At 34.8% G+C, this 7,494-nt stretch overlaps 1 long non-coding RNA gene across 1 annotated transcript in view; it reads right to left on the bottom strand.

Moving 5' to 3' along the window:
* Nucleotides 1-815: 815 nt before the first annotated feature.
* Nucleotides 816-7,494, bottom strand: part of LOC106146812 — a 29,736-nt gene continuing 23,057 nt past the window's right edge. The window contains exon 3 of the long non-coding RNA XR_001231397.1: nt 816-1,068. This is a non-coding gene — a long non-coding RNA (uncharacterized LOC106146812). The remainder of the gene's footprint in view (nt 1,069-7,494) is intronic.

Here is a 7,494-nt window from a genome sequence, read left to right as displayed (position 1 = left end):
AAGCCCCTATTAGTTTCTAACTATGATTATTTTGTCACTAGAAAATTTGTTCCTCATCTCTAGAGTATCTGCAAACATGCTACAACCCCACCTCATGGAGATGCAGCCGGAGATTCACTCACCAGCAGGTAGGCGCTGACACTTTCCACGCATTCTCTCTCCAACAACCCTGCACAGCGTCCTCACTTTGTAATGTAGGTGAAGAAGCTGAAGCCAGGAAATTCATCCTGCTCAGAGCTGAGATTTAAGCCCAGTTCCAAAGATGATACATTTTCCACATTGCCTTTAAAAGCTATCCTAAAAACAAAGTTCTTACCATGATATCCGTTTGATTCACATACTTTCCTTTTATTGTTTTTGCTTATTAATCTGCAAATCAAAGAAAGCATTGATTAACATGATGATAAACCAGGTCATGTGACCCCCTGCATACTTCCTGGGCACAGTTTGAGAAAAATCAAGCAAAGACAGATATACAATCTGGGGTTTATGTCTTTCCTCAAGATGCAGGAGTCCTGGCCTTAGGCAAATCAGAGTGAAGGTTTGATGTAGTTGTTGGTGTCTGTGGGTTGGGTGGTTAGCTTTATTTTTCACATTGGGCTGTGAGCAACTCAGAGTTCCAGAAATCACTTTTCAAATTTCTCCTTCTTTTCTATTCTCATTCCCACTCCCACCCCAAGCCTTGAGGAAAACAGCTCTTTGGCTGGCTCCCAAATTTCACGCCCACTGGGATGCATTAGCAATTCTCAGTGGGGTGACAGTAGTGAATCTGGCTGATGATAGCTGTGCTGAGCAGTCTGTTGACCTACCTGCTATGAGCTCATCCCCAAACCATCATGATTTTAGCAGATGTTCAGACTCCACAGAGTTGTTGCCTTCTTCAGCCTCTGAAGCCAACCAGAAGCCCATGGATATCTGCTGAGCAATGTGGCACACACAGACCATTCAGAACCTGGAGAACAGCGTCTGCAGGACCTGCTACTGTTCTACCTCCTCACGCCCAACACCACACCACAGTGGCTGCAGATGACTTTCTGTGGTGATGTGGTGCACAGCCCTGGGAGCTGTCTGTGGGAAGAAGAGTGAAAAGAGAAAAGAAGATTTATGCTGAGATCAAAATTTGCCTGTGTACATGAAGGGGAGAATTTCATTATAGCAGATGAATCACAGTGATTCTGAAAAAGCTAAATTAACAGCTTCAGAGACCAGCACCCATTCTTCATTCATAGCAAAAGCAATAGTTAAGAAGATGATGTCAAAACACTTGCTAACATGTCCCTGAAACAACTTTCTCCAGAAATAAGAAGAACACATACATCCTGGGAAGCAGACCCTAAATGTCTCATGGGAATTAAGGTACAGTATCAAGCTTTGGTGACATTGCATTAGAGCCTGTAAACACCTTGCCAAGATGAGCTGACATCAGTTAATCCTGTTGGGATTATTTCATACTATTGCTAAATTTGAATGTGTGTTCATATACAAACATATGGCACATGTACATATATATACACATACTAATTTTCAGTTAAATTTGGAAATTTAAAAACTAAGGCATTCTACGTTCCAATACCAATTTTTGCCTCACCTATTTAGTTATTTTCTAAGTGCTTTGCTGTGTAGCCCAATGGATAGAAAACTCTTCTTTCCAAAGTTTTACTTTTATCTTCAATGAATATTTTTCAAATACACATTATCAAGGTTTTCAAATCAAGCATAAATACTATTGCAATGTGCTACTTAGAGGTTACATAACTGTGAAAATTATATAATATCTAGCCAAAGAATTCTGCTAGATGTCATAAATGAGCTATAATACAACTGCTTACATCTAGCCAGGAACACTTTCAATAATGCAGGACACTCTTCTTCAACAAAAATGTTTAGGTAGTATTTTGCTGTGGGATTATGTCTCTAATGACTCCCAGTCTTAGTTTTGTGACATACTGGTGAGTTTCCAAATGTTTAAAGCGTGGTATGAATTTTTCAAATAAAATATGAAATTATACTTGGAGACCCACTGATGCTTTGTAGTGTTAAATGAAATATGTACGCTGTAGATTCTTGTTGGGGAAAGTTTTACAAAGTCAGAAAATTCCTGAAGGGTTAGAAATACTAGCCTACAGACTGAGAGCATGTACACTTTAAGTCTCCACAACTGAAACAATGACACAAAGAAAAAAAATCTGTCAATAGGATTGTTGCTAAAGCCAACCAAAAGCATATTATTTTAGGTTAAATATACTTTCTTTTTTTTTATTTTAAAGATAAAAGGAGGGAAATATCAACAGACATACAACATTTTACAACATATCACAAGCATAATACAGACAATACAGAGTTACAAACAAAGTGGTAGGGAATTAACAATGGTGGTTGTATTACATATTGATACCTTCAAAGTGGCTTCTCGTTAGGTTAAATATACTTTCAACTTTGAACATTACTCCTAATCTATTCTGATCTTTCTTTAAGTAGAACAATTGCCTTTAGGAGTAGGTAATGGCATCTTCACATCTATTTGAAAATGCAATTAAATAGAAATAGAATACAGTACAGCTGGGAAATGAGTGATCCATTTTCCTCTCCCTAGACAAGGTCACACTGTGCAGCACACTCGAGTTCAGTGTGATACAGAAGTTAAGCCATAAATCCAATGAGAAGGAAGACTCTGGCACTCAAGGTATGAGCAAGGCCTAGTGTCAAAAGGCTTCACATTCAAGTTGCTCTGTTGCACTTAAAAACCCTTAGTCCTTATTAATAAATAGTCTCTCTCTTAGAAAAAAAAAATGTAGTGTTTTACAGACCAGATAAACAAAAGACACTGTCATTTTTAAACCAAAACATATTTAGGGGAAAAATGTAAGTGAAACTAATTTGCTACATATGTTTTATACATACAGTACATAAGGGGGTTTCTCCAACGCCATATGGAAAGCATCTGAACTTGTAAGACAATGACCTTCATAAATCACTCTAGGCTCCAACTCCAAATTATGTCTTGTTCCCTCACTCATGGGATAGCCACTATATCTCATATAAATTCATTATGTTATATGTGCACAATAATCCATTTCTACCTTTATAAGGAATGATGTCATAACACACAGGCAAGGTTTTCCATAAAAGGGAACAAGCTCTCCCACCATATGGGCCAACCTATAGCACAACTTTTCCAAATACAATTATGTTCCACACAGCAGCCATCCAAGCTGCTCGAAGAGAAGCAAATTAACAGAGAAAGAAATGAACAATTTAAGAAAATGGAGCAAAGTAAATGTGAAATATAACCTTACCTATTTTCACATACTTTCCTTGAATTTAGCTTTCATTTATACCCACTGAAAAGTAACCTAGTTATTTTTGTCTGTATTGAATCACCATCCACAGTCCTACTATGGTTTTCTCTTGATGAATGTTTCCACGACAAAGGTTTAAATTAAAGCAGCAGCAATATTTGCCACTGGTTGATGGAGGAGGAAAAGGGAATAGGCGGTGGGTCCATCCCACCTCCCATTGCATTTTCAACAAGAAGGTGCCTCCTACCAACTTCTTTCTTGCTCCAATCTTTCGCCAACTCTCTGTGACCAAGGAGCGCAGGCTTGTCTGTCCTCTTGTTCATCCATAACCATGTGGGAAAATGAGCACGGATGAGTCCTTCTTTTCAGTGCTTCAAAAACATTAAAGTTATTAAATCCATAACCGGAACCCAAAACCACACATAAACCTAGATAAGGACTCCTCTCCAGTGTTTTGAAACCGTCTCTTTTCTCACTTCCAATCTTTCACTTCAGATCTAGGATCAATCATGCAACATCAAAGAACAAAAAAGCCAACATAAACACTTGTTGAATGAATTAAATGAACATTGATGGATAGGATGAGGAGTTACAATAAGAATGATGACCTGGACAAATTACACCCATCTTAAGTGGGTGGCTCTGAGAACTTGGTGTATTTTACATTGCTGGTGGTAGAGTGCAGGCACCGCAAACACCAACCACACACAGGCTAAAAAATTACATCCACAGGCTGGCACAGGCCAAAAAACAGGAGCATGCTATCTCTGACTATAAGCTAAGATTTGCTGGAGAAGGAAAGCACAGCTGGAAATACAAGATCTAAATCAATTCCAACATATGTAGTTCCATGTGTTGTTATACAATGCAAAAGCATCAGTAAAAAAACTTCCAAGACAACGGGGCTGGGGATTTAGCTCAGCGGCAAAAGCGCCTGCCTGGCAAGCGCAAGGTCGTGAGTTTGGTTCCCGGTACCGGAGAAAAACCAAAAAAAAAACAAAACTTCCAAGACGAAATCAGAAGAACATTAAAAATCTTAGTAATAGCCATTTTTAATACCCAAATTTTTCATGAGACCACTGGGATTAGGATAATTGGTTGAACCTACCTTTCATCATGTTTAAAACAATAAGATAAAGAGGTTAGTATCTTAAAATATGTAATTACTGAAATTATACAGAAAAGCCTGAACACTCATATAACTGGTATACACCACAAACACACAGAATACTAAGTGTAAAAAAAGTCAATATACCTGATTTTTCTATTATAACTTGTATATTTCTCTTGAAAAGTCAATTTTCTAAAAAATGAATGTTCTTAATATTTGTTTTATTCAATTACAGTTCTATTAGAAAGGAAAATTCATCAACATTAGAAAGAAACAAGTTTGTATACAAATGCTATACTAAATATTATCTTATAAAAGTACTAACACCCCTACAAAAATTTTAAAACAGTACTATAACCTAAAATAATGTCAATATTGCTTTATGAATTTTATTTTGTTCATTGAACATAAATTTATAAGATGAGGCCTTCAAATACATCTATATGTTTCCATAACTGACCCCATATTTAATTTTACTTCCAAAATGTCCCACCATTTTAATCATTTGACAAAACTACTGCATCTTCCTCTAATTTTTTCAATGGGAAACATTGCAATCTAGATTTACTTTCTTACTACAAATAAGTAAAAAGCTGGACAAAAAGGTGAAAGAACTGCTTTCAGACATGAACAATAAATACAGGAATATGATTCTCTTGGAAAAGAAAAACAAATGAGGTAATCCTGAAATTGGCCCAGATTTTGTCTAGGGACAATTTTTAGAGCATAAACTAGGGAGACAGACTACACACAGTGATAGAAAATTTGCTGAGTCACAAATACACACATCAGAGTTAGGGGAGGCAAAAACTGCCTGGAATATGTGGGTCAGAATAATGAAGAGGGAAAAGCATTTCTCGAAATCCGCATCAGGGTTTCCTGAGACTTTGGCTGGACCAAATTTGCATCTCCAAGAAGTAAGCCACAGGATTCTTAGAAGACACAAAACTGATGATATTGAAGTTGCACAATTCAAATTGAAAATTCCTCATTATATACACAAAAAATTGAGTAAAGACCTTCCCCCCAGTGGAGCAGGATTTAAGTAGCCCTAGAATAAAGGCTACTATATTCTTCCCCCCAGAGTTCTTAAAACAAACCTTAAAAAAAATTGACATAATCCATAGGTAACATAACTTCCTGCCAGAAAAAAAGCACAACAATCCTTAAATATCACCAAAAAAATAATAATAATAAAATAAAATACCCCACAATATAAAATTTCTCAATGTTTGGCATCCAAAAAAAATCTAAAATGCAAAAAAAAATATTTTCTAGGCATGTGACCCATAACAAAAAGAAAAATTAATCAACAGAAGTAGAAATAACAGGTGATAGAATTAGTGGCTATTTTCAATGTGCTCAATATGCTGGAGAATTTAAATGAAATCATAACAATGAGAAAAGAAATGTAATATACACAAACATTTGACTAGAACTTCTACACATAAAAGTACATTATCTAAAATAAAAATCCTGCTGGATAGGACCAATAGTAAATTAGATATTACAGGACAAAAAATAGAGAATTTAGAAATGTGAAATTATAGAAATTAGGCAAATGAAATGCATAGAGAAAAGACTTAAAACAAATACAGTATACAGTAATACCCTTGCTCATGAACACTTCTGTTTCCAATAATTCAGTTCTCAAAATCATTCAACAAAATTTTGCTCCCATTCACAAACTCCCCATTGAGTGACAAACATAACCACAGCCATCTTCCCCACACAAACACAAACACAACTATCTTCCCCAAAGTCATAAAACAAATTAAGTTCATGAACCAAGGTACCACTGTATATGACTGCAGTTACCTGAGGACAACATTGGACAATACTGAGTGTTTTAACCTCTGTGTAGTTAGAGATTTAAAAAAGAAGGGGAGAAATAATTTTTCTTCAAATTTGATGGAAACTACAAGAACACACATTCTAGAACTCAATAACCCCCAAATAGGTTAAACACAAAGAAAGTGAAGACAAAATCAAATTGCTGAAGACCAAGGGTAAAGAAACTATCTTAAAATGAGCAAGAGTGAAAAAAATCACTTAATAGATAAGGAAGCAAAAATTAAAATAAACTATGCATGCTAGAAGACAATGCAATTGTATGTTTAATGCACTGGGATAGGAGAAAATCAACATAAACATATGCTCAGCAAACAGAATCTGAATAAATTTGTTGCTAGAAAATTTATACTGTAAGAAATTATTAATGGAAGTTCTTTGGACAGAAGATAATAGCAAATGGAAAATAACAGCAAATGGAAACTTGGATCGACAAAATGAATGAAGAACATTAGAAATGACAAATATTCATATGTGGGTAAATTTAAATTTTTTATATTTGTAAAAATTTCTTTAAAAATTAAATTATTTAAGGAGAAGAAATAACAATGTACTGTAGTGTTTGCAGTATATGTAAACATAAAATGCCGAGACCAGTAGCACAAAAGATGATGTAAAAGCAAAGTAAACTGCTGTAAGCTTCCTTCATTATAGGCAAATTGATCCAACATTTTAAAAGATAAATTGTGATGAATTTAAAAAGATGTGTGTTACAAACCCTAGAACAACTACTAATGACAAAAATACAGAGATACAGTAAATATGAAAATAATAGGAAAAAAGTAAAATAATTAAATAAGTGAATACTAAAAAAGCTCACACAAAAAATCAGAAAAAGCAATTAGTAAAGTGAATAATTTAATCATGAGATCAAAAATGTCATCAACAATAAATACAGTAATCCAAACATTCCAGATAAAAGCAAAGATTTTCCAGACTAGATTTTTTTTTAAATTCATCTATATCAGTTGCAATCAAAATACCTAAATCCTCCAAATAAAAAAATTCAGACTACATACAAAAACATACAAAGTGTGATTAATATATACAGTGAATATTTAAATTTTAAAAATATATTACAGTAAAAGAAACATTGCTAGTAATCACCCCCAAAATCCTCTCTTTTATATCCAACATACTTTTACCGTTGTTCATGTCACTTTCTGAAGCAGTTCTGGAGTCCTCTTTCCTGAATTTCTTTAAAAAGTATGATCACAGCTGTGATGAATGCTG

Source organism: Chinchilla lanigera, unplaced genomic scaffold (assembly GCF_000276665.1).
Source record: "Chinchilla lanigera isolate Chin_1 unplaced genomic scaffold, ChiLan1.0 scaffold00095, whole genome shotgun sequence".
NCBI classification, from domain to species: domain Eukaryota; kingdom Metazoa; phylum Chordata; class Mammalia; order Rodentia; family Chinchillidae; genus Chinchilla; species Chinchilla lanigera.
Note: the sequence above shows the minus strand (reverse complement) of the source record. Positions and strands in the feature narration are given on the sequence as shown.